The following is a 14,750-nucleotide window of genomic DNA, read 5'->3' on the forward strand; positions in this document are numbered from 1 at the left end:
GCTTGATAAACACAAACTCCTTCATATGATCCTCTGACACCAACAAACACACAGCGACCTGAGATTGAGATGTCCATGAAACCTCACTCCTCCACTCACACACTGCGCAGACACACACTGTCACACTGTGCTCACTCCACTTACTCCTGTGTAGATTTGTTTAAAGAGTAATGAAACCTCAGAACAGACGTGATGAAAGGTAACCATTTGGTTTTCTCCATAATTTAGGGGGAAAGCAGCTGAGTTCTGAGCAGGGAAGTGCTGAAGGACCTGTTTGAGCTTAACGCTGCTCCCGCCTAGTGACCAGAGAGTGTAACTGCACGTGTGTGAGGCCCCTGACCACAGTGATGAACACACACAAAGTGGCACAGCTTGGCTCTGCATCAGGTGCACTGAGAAGAGGGCAGGTGAGCACATAAATGAGTAAAATCAGCTTCTAAAAATGATAATAAAGGATTATATTGACTTCAAGAACACACCTACACAGAGAGAGATAAGTGGAGCTATAGACAAGTAAATTTGTTTATTCATTCATCCAAACCTTTATTTATACATGGTGATCTGATTAGAGTTCTTTTTGCTACTTCTTACATCCACACACAGTGCTATGTACACACAATAAAATTAAAACGTTTACAAATCAATATGTTTTTAATAAGACTAATATTAACTAATAGGCAACAGCAACTGAAAGGATAAACTGTGTTGGGGAGTAACTAGTTGCATGTTATTAAATCACAAAATAAATGCAATTTTACTCTGTTACAGTTAGTGAGAAAAAAAAATCAGATTACAGTTACTAATCAAAATGTTGGTGTTTACAAAGTGGTTTTCAATAGAATACATTATTTTTCTGTAATAAGTGTAGATGTAGAATAAAACATTTATTCTGTTGCTTTGCACTTCTTCGCCATGCAGGAATGCCTTCAAAGCCTTTATACTTACATTTTTCTGTTTTATTGCCCAGTTTACAACCATTTCTAGCAAAATAATCAAATGCAATAAGTTATATTACTTTTATTTAGTAATTAAAATAGTTACATTACTATTACATTTTAAACAGGGTAACTGGTAATCTGTAACCCATTACATTAGTAACGTTCCCAAGACTGAGAACTATTATCATATTTGGACTGCAGATGCGAATAAACTATAAACTATAATCTGGTGCATCAAATGATAACATTTATGTTTTAACTCCCTTTTAAATAAATGAAAAAATAATTTTATGATTTGAAAAATACTTTAAAACAGCAATAAATATGTTTATATAGGGGTGTAACGATCCATCGGTCTGCATCGATGTATCGGCTAAATGAGCGACGATCACATAGCATGGATGCAAAGTGAAAACATAAGAAACATTTCAGGCGCGCCCTTATTTTGAAAGTCTGTGTCACGTGACGCCACACAGCGTCCGGCAGATGATGGCGGGCAGCCGAGAGAAAGACGATGAGGATATATTACGATTATTTACTCGGGAACAAATCGTCAGTGTGGAAATGTTTTGTTTTCGGAGAAACTTCGAGTCAACAGACAGCGCACGTTATATTTGAACAAAAGCGGTACTGAGGAAACATGACGTACCTGCGTACCTGTTCTTGCTAACGTTGCTAACGGTGCTAACGTTGCTAACGTTACGCTGCGGTTTCGACAATGTTGACTGAGAAAAACGTGCATGCAGACTGAAAGTCATCTGTTTTGTTCTGTCGGGAGATGCAGAGACTCAAACCAGCGGTGAGTAAGTCAAAGCATAAATTATAGGAAGCTGGTTCAGTTATGAGTCGAGGAAAAGTCCGCTCGCTGCTAAGTTAATTTTTGCACTGTTCAATGCTATAGGCTTATGCTAATAACATTAGCATGTTGTATATGTGGGGGAATGTGACCTACAAAAGACGGTTGTTTTGTCTTTGATCCTTGACAGTTATTATTTAGTTTTATACTTTAGTGAAAACATCTTTTTAATCCACGTTTTGAGGATGTTGGAAGTTTGTCTCCAAGTCAGACAGCCCTGAAGTTTTAGGAGTTATAGATCATGGTTTGAATTATAAATGAAAACATTATTTCAGTAAGCGTTTTCAAACAGAATTAACCAGTTTTAATTATTTTGGATATGTTGTTTTTATCTTTTCTGGCCGACAGCAAAGAAAGGGGTGGCAGCTTCTGCTGTCACTGACTATGGTAAATGTGCAGATAATATCGGCTCATAACAGTCGCAGGCTCCTAAATTGAATCAAATCAAAATTATATCATGTTGACTTTGAAATATCGGCAAATATTGTATTGTTGTCCAAAGTATCGACATAATATAGTACTGGGATGGTACCAGTGATTTACACCCCTAATGTTCATAGGTGTAGACTTTGGGGTGGGGTGCAATGGCCAAGTCCTCTCTGATATTTCAAATGTGCATTTGTTCCCTCAATAAAATTATAGAAGTAGCAGAGTTTTCTTTTTTTTTTTACAGAATTAGAGACGTTATTTTACACCATGAATTGATGCAGAAAAGTAACAACTTGGTGCATTCAAAAATGTCCAGAAAATTTGGTGTTTGATGCTTAAAATCATCTGGCAGACCCCCAAATCATGTGTGTCCCCTCCAGTGTTGAAACGAAACCTACGCCCTTGAGCATATTGTCGGCCTACAAGATAAGAGTTGCTATGTAAACAAAGTATTCATTGCCAAACAAAGCTTATTTTGTCAAGGTCTACTCATTTGTGAGTTTAAAAAGTGCTTATTATTGTCTCTAGTGTTTAAGGCTTGTTTCATCAAATGCTGACATGCAGTTCTTTCATCTACTTTAAATGTTTAGTATTAGAGAAAGCTGAGAAAGGCTCACTTGCACAAATACTCATCTCATGCATCTGGTATGTTGCTGCTTCCCGGAGCAGACAGATTATATTGTACTAACTCAAAATTTACAAGCTCTGTGACAAAAAGACAAGGTGATGGAGAGGGATGCTGTCACGTGATAGCAGATCCAGTATTACTGCTGGATATAATGTCAGTACAATACTCATAAATGTCTTTCAAATGCACTTTCTTGTTTTGTGTTTTCATACTCGAGTTAAGTCAGCATGAAAAATGAGAAAAATAGCTATAGCTCTCTGCTTCCTTCCCTCTGTTTCCCATCCCTCCTCCTCTCTCCTGTCTTCTTCATGATAACTTACACTAGACTGGTTTCCAAGCTGTGGACTCCTCTTGTTGTTGTTTTTTTTCTCACCCACAGCAGTGGCAGCTGCTTGAAGTCTCTTTTGCTTTGTTGCCGTTCACTTACTGCTTGATTAGCTTCTCCACTGCACTTCAAACGCTCCTGGGTTTCAGCCAAAGCAATTTTGTAGTGAGAAATGCAGAAAACATGCCACGGGTATAATTTCACCACACAATGAGAGGTAGGCATAGAGGGGGGGATATGTGTCAGTGACCTTAAAGCTTCTGCATACACCATTTGTAATTTATTGTACACTTGACTTGACACACACACATGTAACTACTGGAATGGATCTGGAAGCCATGAATGCCATTAGCAGCTGGTGCTGACAACAGGAAAGGCCGTGTGCTCTTTAGAGTTGAGGAGTGAATAGTTTTGCATGTAATGTATTAAGAGTGAAATCGTGCCAGATGCTGTCTCTGGCTGTTGGGTTTGTCCTTCAGTTGTGCTGCATCCTATCATTTCATGAATTAAGTCAAATGTTGAACCTTGAGCTCGTGATGACCCCTTGTGGTTAAAGTTAAACATTTCTTTTGATTATTGCTTGACTCGTGTTTGTATATCAAGGTGTCAGTGATGATAATTCCAGGCTTCTGTAATTGTCAAAAAATGTAGAGCAGTAATTAATTTTTGTGTATTTACTTATGTTTGAAATTACAAAGAACTTTGTGTAGGATTTATTCCATCATCATTTGATTATACATTTAGGTTATGTATCTCAATTTGTCAAGTGTTTGCTAACTTATTGCCCATTTCCTGCTTGAATTTTAATAATCTCTTAATAGATGAATCATGTGGGGTTTTTTTTTTTGGCTAAGTATTTGTGAGAGGAGATGAAGACGATTGTACTACCTGTCTACATGTGATGTTAAAGACAATCTATGATACAGCTGAGGTTGCATTTAATGACAGGAATAAGAAAAGGTGTGATCATATGATATCATATTAATCTATGATCGCACAATACCAGCTAATAATGTCAAAGACAGTCGCAGTCTTTGAGTTTTAAGGTCCAGTGTGTATTTTAGGGGGATAAATTGGTAGAAATGAAATATATTCTATTAAATACATTTTCTATAGTGCTGTGTAATCACCTGAAAATTAAATGTGTTGAGTTTTCGTAACCCTAGAATGAGCGGTTTATATAGGGAGCGGGTCTTTGTCAACTTAACTTTATTCAGTGTTTTTTTTTGTTTTTTTTTTTACCAGTTTTAATCAACTGGACTGCTTGTTTTGAAGAGGAAGAGACCTCTGTGGATAATTCAGCAGTTTGAAACCTCCTGTACAATAGACACCAAAGGAATCATAATCAGGAGTTCATGCTTGACAATCTGCAATCCTCAATGCTAGCTGCCACTAAATCCTACACGCTGCTCCTTTAAGGTGTGATGGATTCTGAAGTTGACATTGGAAATCCTGCTGAGATAAAAAAAAATGTGATTGTTGAATAACAAACCTACTAAAACATTCATAACCATACTTATAATTAGACTCAGTAATAAGTTGTTTTCATGACATTTCATTTTGACATAGAATTTAAATTTTGAACCTGTACTGCAACTAAAAACTAGTCAAATTCATGTTACATTATTATATCCAATACTTCAAACATTTTAGGAAACAATGTGCTTCTCCTTCCGAATGCCACAACAGCAAGCTGATAGCTGAGCAGTTACATCCTGAGTGCTGCAGAACTTGTACAGATGTTTGCATGCTGACAAGGGAAAAATATTTTAAAAGAGTTAAAGCTATCTCCAGTCAAGTTTAAAGTAATGTAAGAGTGTGTGGATAAAGTTTGCAATCTGGTTAAAGGTTTTCCAGTTAAATGCCAGTTATTACAGATCACTAGATGGCAGTGTAACATAATGAGACAGCTGCACACTCTGTGAGCACAGACTCAGATATATAGTGTGAATACAGGAGCAGAAGATGTGTGTGTGCGAGAATATGCTCCTGTGTGTTCATACACACACATACAGTGTTTGCACTCTGCATGCGTGCGTGTGACATTTGAATGACTGAACGTGAGGAGTTGATATCTTAATCCTAGAACAAACACTATCCAGCGTCTCACTCATCTCTCCTCCCCGGGGCTTTACAGCTACCAGTATGCTGCAGAGGATTACATCAGGGAAATCAAAAGAGTGCACATTTGCACATTGCCCACTGACATCGTCACACCAAGAACAGACACCACTGAGTTAAGCCAATTGACCATTTACACAGCTCTCAACCTCTCCCTTTGCCCTCTCTCAATTCTCTCCAACTGCTCACATTTGGTTTTGATAGTGTGTGTGTATGTGTGTGTGTGTGTGTGTGTGTGTGTGTGTGTGTGTGTGTGCGTGCGTGTGTGCGTGTGAGAGAGTGCAGAGTGAAGATACTGACACAAAGCCAAAGATTTGATGTTGGATTAAAACAGCTGCATGTTGTTTTAGCAATGATGAAATTATACAGTATATCCCTAAAAATATGTTTTTTAAAGCAGATCCCTTAAGCATTTGAACTCTGAGCTAATTAGTTTCAGAAACTATGGGAAAAAGGCAACGAGCAAACTGCAAAAAATGTATTGAGTTGGAATTTTTTTTTAAAAGCTATGGAAAAACACCCCCAAAAAACTGTTTTTAATTATACTAATTATATGTTTAGTTTTCTTGTACTTTTTTCTCAATTTTTGAATGATTTCTCTTTATTATTGCCCTCCTCCCATGTTTTAAAAGAAATCAAGCTAATTTGCTCAGGTGTCAAAGGGTTAATATTCAGTGCTTTATGATGTTCAAAAATATGGCTCATAAAGAATAATTTTGATATAATTTTAACTTTTTCTGCTATTGTTTTAAGTCTTTGAGATGTGTCGACTCCTTATGAGCAATGTGATATAGATGTTTCTGTGTCATCATATTTACTTTACCAGGGTGAAAAACCTGACTGTTGAGCTTCCCAACATTCTTGGGGTGAACATAAGCATCTGAACTTCAGTTGTAATGTGAACTTGTGAAGGATATTTGATGTTTTGACCTGTAACCGCTCCTTTTTCATCCTTCTCCACAGTCATACATCAGGTCTCCAAGCTCTGAACAACTCAGGGCAGTGTTTTCGTTCTCCTCGCCTGGCTCTTGTGGGAGCTGTGCAGCTGCTGCTGCTTGCTGAACTGGACTGAGTGGAGGGAGAGCGGAGGACAAGGCCGGTGCATGCTTCAATAATGCATGTGTTCTGGAGGCCACCTCGGGACAGAGGCCGTTTTTAAAGAGGCGCTTTAAAGATACTCCACGACCGACTCATGTACAGGAACCTATTAAAAATAGAAAAAGTGGTCGGACAAAACAGCACGCTTCAGCTGAGGGGCTCCAGAGCCCAGAGCCGGTTATTAACTAGCAAGGTACATCTTCCATGCACCTCTTAAGTAGATGCTCTCATAGACAATGAATTGCGAAGGGTGAATATGAAACAGGAATGTCATTAAACATTCTCCATTTTTTTTCCAGATGGTTAATCTCCATCCAAGAGCAGCTATGACAAGCAAAACCTTTCAGTTGGATGATGAAGGCTGAATATGTGAGGAGGGACGTGGACAGTGGAAAATTCAGAAGGGGGAGACTATAATATGGTTTCTCAAACTCTATTCAGGTATGAGCTTTAAATATGTCTGTTTGCTTGTGTTTGTCTGTATTCCATTCATGTATTCATCTTGCAATTCATGTCCTATGGGCCCTTTGATGTGTGCATTGTAGCAGCTCATAAAAGGAGTCCAAAGATCCAATCATTTTCTCCTAAAGTGCATTTTTTTACCTCCAGGCTCTATCAGCTAATGAGTCTATGAAAGTTGGATGTATCTCCATCTAACCACTGAGCTGCTACAACTGTAAACCGACTCTAGTGACCCCACATAAAGGTTGCTTATACACTCATGTGAACCTGAAATGGGGCTGAAACCGTGTTAGAACATGTGAGTGGCTCCAAAGTGGGGAAATGAAAAAGATATTGCTTATGGCGTGTAACATGCCTGCATACTCTTCTCCTCCTTCATTGATTTAATGGTGGATTCAAGCCTAGTTTGCCGCAAGCATTTCATTGTCCATTTACAGTGAAACCTTCTCTGTTGCCTGCTCCCTGTCCTCTTCCTCCCCCTTCCCCAGCTCGCCATAATAGGGGAGTTAAACTCTAAAAGGCCGCGCTCCAGCGGACACCATTATGCCTCCTCACCACCACCAGCAGCCCCAGCATCTTACACACACACACACACACCAGTCAGTCACTTGGCTCCTTGGCGGCCTCAGTAAAACTCTGGGTATCAGTTTTGAAAAATTAACCAGGGATCGAGGGCTCCGTTTCACTCTCTGGCGTCTGAATCTTTGATCTAGCACTAAATGGAGAGGCCGGTTCAGTGTTCCAACATCATTTGACTTTCATGCAATGAAACTTTAATGATTTCACCCTGTACAGTGTGTGTACAGTGTGTGTACAGTGTGTGTACAGTGTGTGTACAGTGTGTGTACAGTGTGTGCGTGGGCAGTATGACTTCTCTGGCCCTGCAGTTGTCCCTGTAGTGCAAGCCTGGAGATGTATGTTCGTGCTTGCACTGACATTAACTGGAGCACAAGGAGGATTTAACCATTTGAAAACCAAACGAATTGGCTTCATTTCTTTCAAAATAAATATTGGAAGAAGGACATGAACAAAGTCAGAAGGATTTACTCAGAACTTTGCAAACAATTAGTAAAAAGTACAAGAAAATGAACTTGAACTTAGCACAAAAAAACAAAACAGACAAAATATTAAACAAAAAAACAGGAATGTTAAAAAATGAATACATGCATACATAAAAACAGGAAAATTACCCAAAAGGCATAATAATAATAATAATAATAATAATAATAATAATAATAATAATAATAACGATGATGATGATGATGATAATGATAACTCTGTGGACATTTTTTCTTATTTTTTTTTCTTTCTTTTTTTTTTACTCTAAATTTATCAATTTCTTGCAATGTGTGGGACATTTTCTGCCAAGTTGCTCATTGCCTCCTTTTTTTTAAGCAAACCAACAAGCTTAGGGTTAAAAAATGTCTATACTCATAAAAGGCATCTGAATATAGCAGTACAGAGGTATATAGAGGTAAGAATTCAAACAGTGCTGTCAGTGGTGGAATGAAACCACTTACTAAACACTGCTGGAATGTTTGGTGCCTCCATTAGGACAAGCTCATGTTGAATAGTCATCATTCAAACACAGACGTCTTTAAAGACACCAGAGGTGTCAGGCTGACATTTGGGGAATCCTGTTTAAAGTGAGACATCTAGAATGCTTTCAGCCTTAAACAATAATGAAAATGGAACTTCAGAAAACTTGACTAAAAGTGTCAGTTTTGGTCCTCTTTGCTTCCCATTGCAAAAGCACTTTACACGAAAGAAACAGTTTAGAAAGACACGCTTTGGAGTCATGTTTCTACCAAAATATTCCTCTAGATGGCAGTCCAGGAACGCGTTTGGCTCTCTGCTGCGCTCAGCTTTCACTGTGTCCGGCTCTGCACCTGCCTGCCCCGCCGCTGTCCCCTCTCAGTGTGCTCTCTCCTCTGGTCGGGGCTGTTGGTGCAGCTTGGCATCACGGGTAATCCATCCTATATCTTAGTAAATGGAGGTTAAATTGATAAGGACACCCCAATCCGCGACCTTTTGTTAAGTGCACAAAAAGGAGGCGTGTCATTGGGCAGGCTTTACTGAAGCCGTAGCTTTTCATGGCGTTCCACATATTAGGCCTGTCACTGTGATATATGCTAAACCGATATGGTGCAATGCATATTTTAGAATTATGGCACCAGTACACATGAGCCTTTGTGAGCTGGTTTTGTTACAACAACAAACATTTAGAGGACACGATGTGTCTTGCAATCAGATCATCTATAATTGGCAGACAATTTAATATATTTTTGCACATATACAACAAATGAACTGCTTTAATCAAACTATGATAACTTCAACATGTGATGATTTTTCAATCAGAACTCACAAATAACACACCAGTTTGAGGTGGGCCATTTTTCATGTAAAAACTTTAACTTTAACAGCCGTTTTCTAACAATGAAATTGTAGTTTTACCTTAAATTAGCCTTTCTTCAGTCTTGATTTGGATGTAAGACAATTAAAGATTTGTTTTGACTTGATTTCGACAGATGTTCACTCCATTCATTCATAAAGATGCACAATCTTTACTGCAAAGGCCTTGAATGTCATTATGCCCATGACGTTGTTTACCTCGAGCCTTTTTTCCGTCCAGATTCATGCGTCATTGTCCCAAATCTTTATAGTTACACAAAATATTTGGTGTATGAGGTGTGTGTGGGCGCAGCGGGACCGGGTGTCCGTGTCCAGGTTCATCCGGTGCTTTCAGTACCAGAGCAGGCAGGAGCTCCAGCTGACAGACAATAGCCTTCAGCACCAGAGCGGGGAACAATCGCCAATTCATGGAAGGAAAGGGGGAGTAAAACGGGGGGACGTGTCACCAAAACGCACCAAGTCCGAGAGTAGGATGGAGTCAGTTTTAATGGGTTTACTTGCTCATAAATAGATATTCAGTGGCGTCACGTATTTGAGGAGACGTTTGAGAATATTTATAAAATGACTGAGAGCAGATGTGTTGGAGTGCAAATGGAGAAAAGGCGAATATTGCTTCGAATTGGCCGCTTTTTCTTTCTTTTTTCTTTATATCCACTTTTAAATGACCTCCTGTGGTGTCAATTTCTGTTTTTTTTTTATTGTAAAATCTAGTCAAATCGATTGACTTTGATTAGGCACAATGGGGTAAAAGCTGGTTAATGGACAAGTAACCTTTAACCAGAACAAGATTTGAGAAAGGGGGGTGCAGCATGTAAATCCACAATATGGGGGACTCCAGTTTAATTATTCATTGTAGCTTTATTCTGAAGATAAACATCCTTGCCTTTTATTCCTGGCACATGGTGTGGGTAACGTCTGCGTGTTCGCGCCGCGGTTCTCATTGCATACATATATCCATCAGTGCTGTGCTGTGCCGTGCCATGCTAAGAAGGCCTGAGAACGGCGGTAGAAAACACAGGTGCTGGGGCTCTATTTAAGCTGCTCAGCCCTCTGTCCACTCGGTGTGCACAAGGCGAGAGATCACAGCCTGCACCAAGCGCCCCCCACCCCAACACACACACACACACACACACACACACACACAACCTCCATATGTGCTGTCCGTGTAAGGCTATACGTGTGCGCGTGTGCGCGTGAGAGAGGGGTGGGTAGGTGGGGGGGTTGTGTTCGGTTGAGTAAGCCAGAGTTAGGTTGCTTTCATGTTATGCTTGTTTTAAAAAGATGAGGCTTGTGCAATGGCAGTTCACACTAATAAGCATTAGACTGGAGTATTCCTTGACCCCCACACACACACACACACACCTCCCGACTTGAGTATGAAAGAGAGACAGAGTATGATCTATAGACGGTAGCCCACATATAATGGAAGCTTACACACCGCTGATCCTGTATCATCGCCTCCTGCCTTGTGTGACCTCCAAATTGCAATTTAATAGAACATTTTTCAAACGCTGCTCTTGTCTTGGAGAGTGTGTGTGTGTGTGTGTGTGTGTGTGTGTGTGCATGTGATAAATGGGTGACTGACAGACTGTGTGTGTGATGGGGCTGGGGGGGATGATCAGTTGACAACAAGCAGCAGGTGCATGGCGCCTGCCTGGCAAAAACGCGCACAATTTACGCACCTCATGGACGCACAAAATCAAAATATCACAGGACGCTTACCTGCTTACTAAGGCGCCGAATTATAAAGCTGTTGACCCGACCCCACATCCACACACCACTCTTAGCATATAGCCTGTTTTTCAATATCAGGACAGTTGAGTTAATTGAGTTTTATGGCACTTTTTAAAAAATATCTAATAATCCATTTAGTGTGCGTAAAATCATGAAAAATGCTGCTGTAATTCCTCTTAAATGTTTTTCACTATGTTTTAAGAGTGATGCTAAGGTGAAAATATAGGTAATGATAATGTTTGATTAATGAATATTCGGTTGTTTTGGCCTTTTCAGTGATGCCCAACCAGGAAAGGAGAACAGTAGCTGCCGTCTAAAATCCACAATGATAGGTCATGGTCATGTAACTTAGTATAAATTACAGTCAGGATGAATGCTGCAGCCCCGCGTCTTACCTATTAAAGAAAAGCAGAGAGTGAGAGCAGAAAGTTTAGTGCAAAGGGCCCCGCTCATTCCTACACTGACAGCCGCGCTGCTGAGGCTATAGGAAAAGTGGTGCTCTTTGGGTGCTGCATGAATACACACCAATAGGAAAGTTGTGTTCAGTTAACCGGTGAAATCCGAGAAAAAACAGGGCAGGGCAAGTATTTCTCACCGCCAGACTCTGGCTTAATAGTCCCCCCTCCTTCCTCTTGTTCCCTATAGTTGGACTCACAGTGCCTGCATTAACTTCGGTATACAAGATGTTGCGGTTTGGAATGAAAGGGGAAGGTAAACTACGACCTCTAAGCGGATCATCACGACGCAAACAAGTCAGAGAGAAATCTATTTTTCAGAAGAGCATTCACTCGCACTTTAAGACACTTTAAATCACTCTGACTTAAAATCTGGAAGTCATAAAAAACCCTAATCGTCTTTATGTTGTTGACGTTCATGCAAATCTTGTTTGACAGATGCACAAATGCAAAACAACTTCCAGGCAGCGAAAAGAGAAAAACATGCGAGTCTCTCCATTGTTGCCGCACTTGTCTCACATTCTCGTTTACTCTCATGTAAGTATCACACACAGAGATTACTCCTCGCTAAGTTCCTTTGTCTTGTGATCCATATTTGAGTTGACAGATCACGAACAAGAGCTCCCCCACTGTTAATGACCCCAGCCAGCAACAGATAGACTCACACTTCCAGCACTTTTTTTTCTTTTTTACTGCTGCCACTCTGGCCTACATATGTTAGCAGCGAGGACAATCATGTAGACCTGTTTACATGCGTCTCATTTACATGCTCTAATGGAAAATCACTATGATATTTCATTAACATTGACTTTTGGTGTGTCTTTGGTATCGTATAATATTCTTAACACAGACATTTGTGGCAATATATTATAAATACACTATTTGTGTTCATGAAGTAGGAGCGCTCCCATAAAGGAGTGGAAGTTTGCATGTTTTGCTGACTTTTTTAAAAGCATAATTTCAAACAAACACGTCGCTTTTATTATTTTTCCCCTCGCTTAAGTTAAGTTTATATCTGCATATTTACACTGCGTTTCCACAGCCTTGGGATAATGAACGTAACGTTGCGCAAATGAAGCCCCATTCATCGCTTGTTTTGTATTCATGAGTCCCTATCTGTGGCTCCATCTCTCAGATAGAGCCCTAATCCTCGTGTCCTCCTTTGCCGATAAAAATGCTCTTCAGTTTACGATTAATTTAATCTCAATCATAGCCGGGACTTGTCGCTGCCAATAAAACTTGTGGAGTGCGTAAAATGGAGAGAGGTGGGGGTTTGTGTGTGTGATAAGGGTCTGGTGGTGCGGCGGTGCCATGGCCCCTCGGTGCTCTTGATAGGGCCTATCTGTCTCTGGCAGGCCGATTTAAGACCCGGAATGGGTTTAAAATATGATTTACTTCATCTGCAATCGGCTGCCAATGAGTGCGGCGGGAGGTGGTTTGTTTCAGCCAGAAACAAGGGGAGCTGAGCTGTGCGTTTGTGTGCGTTATGGCCTCGGTTATTTTAAGATCACGGGCCTATTGAATCGTATGGCTGAAGCTTCTGACACACTTTTTTGTGTTTTGATTGGAGTGTGCGTGCAGATAGTTTATGCGCACATTTCATCCAGAGAAGACTGATTAAAAAAAACATTATCCATAAGTCAGGTCGAAAGTATCTAACACCGCTTTTTACTTTAACACAAGCTAACACAATTTTAACTTTTGTTAAATTAAAGCAGACTTAGCGGAGAAGATTTCACTTTACAGCAGTAATTTTTATGACTTTAAGGTTGTTTAATGTTTTTACACCCCTGTGCCCATAGCCTGCTTTGTTAATAACTTGTATCCATCAGATTAACAAATGAAACGAGTCTAATTAGGCTCGCTTTTGTACCAGAACTGGTCTCTATTCTAAATGTTAAACACCCCCTTCTAGCCTCTTTTGCGTGCGCATTTATTCACACTGACACCGCCCCAAAGTATTTTATATTCAAGCTTTCAGACTTTGCACAAAATTGCCAAACATCCTGCAAAAATATCCAAACATCCTGTTCATCCCTGACACACAGTAGGCCCACATGAGCTTGTTGGAAAGTTTCAGCTGTCTTAGAAAAATCAGGGAGAAATCTGCAGCTTTTTACCCTATTGATGTCGCCGCGGTAGCTTTTTCTGCCACTTTCTAAAAGTCCTGCGGTCTCCCTGAGCCAAACAGCAGCCCCTGTCCTACTTTCTGCTGCTAAAGATGACTGCAACACTCACAGACACTCGAGTTGCCCGCAGTTAATACAGCGCCGTATTAACATGAGAGGAAATCCTCAGCGCAGCTTTAGCAAAGCAAAAAAATCTTTTGCGCAAGTGTTTCCACCAAAACTATACTTTCTGCAACAGTGTCCTATAGCAAATCTGCCCCAGTCTGTAGCATAATTGGTTGGGGATTTAGATGGAAAGGGACTGCAGGAGAGAAAGCCTTTTTTTGGAGGGGGAAATGGTTCTCGTCCGAGGAAGAAAAGCTCTTTTCAGCGGGCCACAATGGGAGATTGGGACAGGGGAGGAGTCCCATCGTGATTAGCCCATTTAATGGCGCGTTTACTTAATTTCTGTATTCACTAGCAACGGTAAACAAAAGAGGAAATAGCACTCACATTTTTAAGTGCTGCATGACGTTGACGTTTGCCAGAATTAGTATACAGAGGCAGACATATAGGGCGAGTTTACCTACATCACATGGCAAAGATAGGAAATATGACATCTGGAAAATAGAAAATCAATAAAGTATCACATTTTAGCTGCAACATTAGTTTGCGTTTTGTCCCCGCAAAAGCGCAATGTGATCTTAAAATAAACCGAGTCAACTTTGCTCCGGAAATAATTTGAGGTAAATTCACCCATCTGAGTGCAAAACGCGTAAGCCATGATGAGCATTAATGCTCCCACAATCCAATAATGACCCAATATGAACATGTGTTTAGCCACTTATCAATGTCCTTATCCGTAATCGGATGGAGAGACAGACATCATGCAAAGAGGTATAGCAAATTGAATACTGTATTTGATTTAGAAATGTATGGTACATTAACATAATAACCACGCAAGAAAGAAACATTGAATAGGCTAATGTAAATAAGCGCTTTGGGCGACCTTGGGGCGGCAGAGAGGAGAGGGGGTGGGGGGGCAGCCTGTAGTCTTGAATAAATGTAATAACAAGCAATTCCACTTTTCTTTTTCTTTTTTTTTCTTTTTTTTTTTTTGCATAAATGTAAATTTCAACATGTCGTTATCAACCCCCCAAAAACAACAAAAACGCCTAGAGCAC

At 40.1% G+C, this 14,750-nt stretch overlaps 1 long non-coding RNA gene across 1 annotated transcript; it reads left to right on the top strand.

Moving 5' to 3' along the window:
* Nucleotides 1–1,423: 1,423 nt before the first annotated feature.
* Nucleotides 1,424–6,827, top strand: LOC148187666 (uncharacterized). Its single transcript, XR_015778573.1, has 3 exons — nt 1,424–1,737; nt 6,261–6,588; nt 6,695–6,827. It is a non-coding gene; the product is annotated as an uncharacterized LOC148187666 (long non-coding RNA).
* Nucleotides 6,828–14,750: the final 7,923 nt, after the last annotated feature.

Source organism: Plectropomus leopardus, chromosome 13, assembly GCF_026936395.1.
Source record: "Plectropomus leopardus strain MGB_pleo_1.0 chromosome 13, ASM2693639v1, whole genome shotgun sequence".
Lineage (NCBI taxonomy): Eukaryota > Metazoa > Chordata > Actinopteri > Perciformes > Serranidae > Plectropomus > Plectropomus leopardus.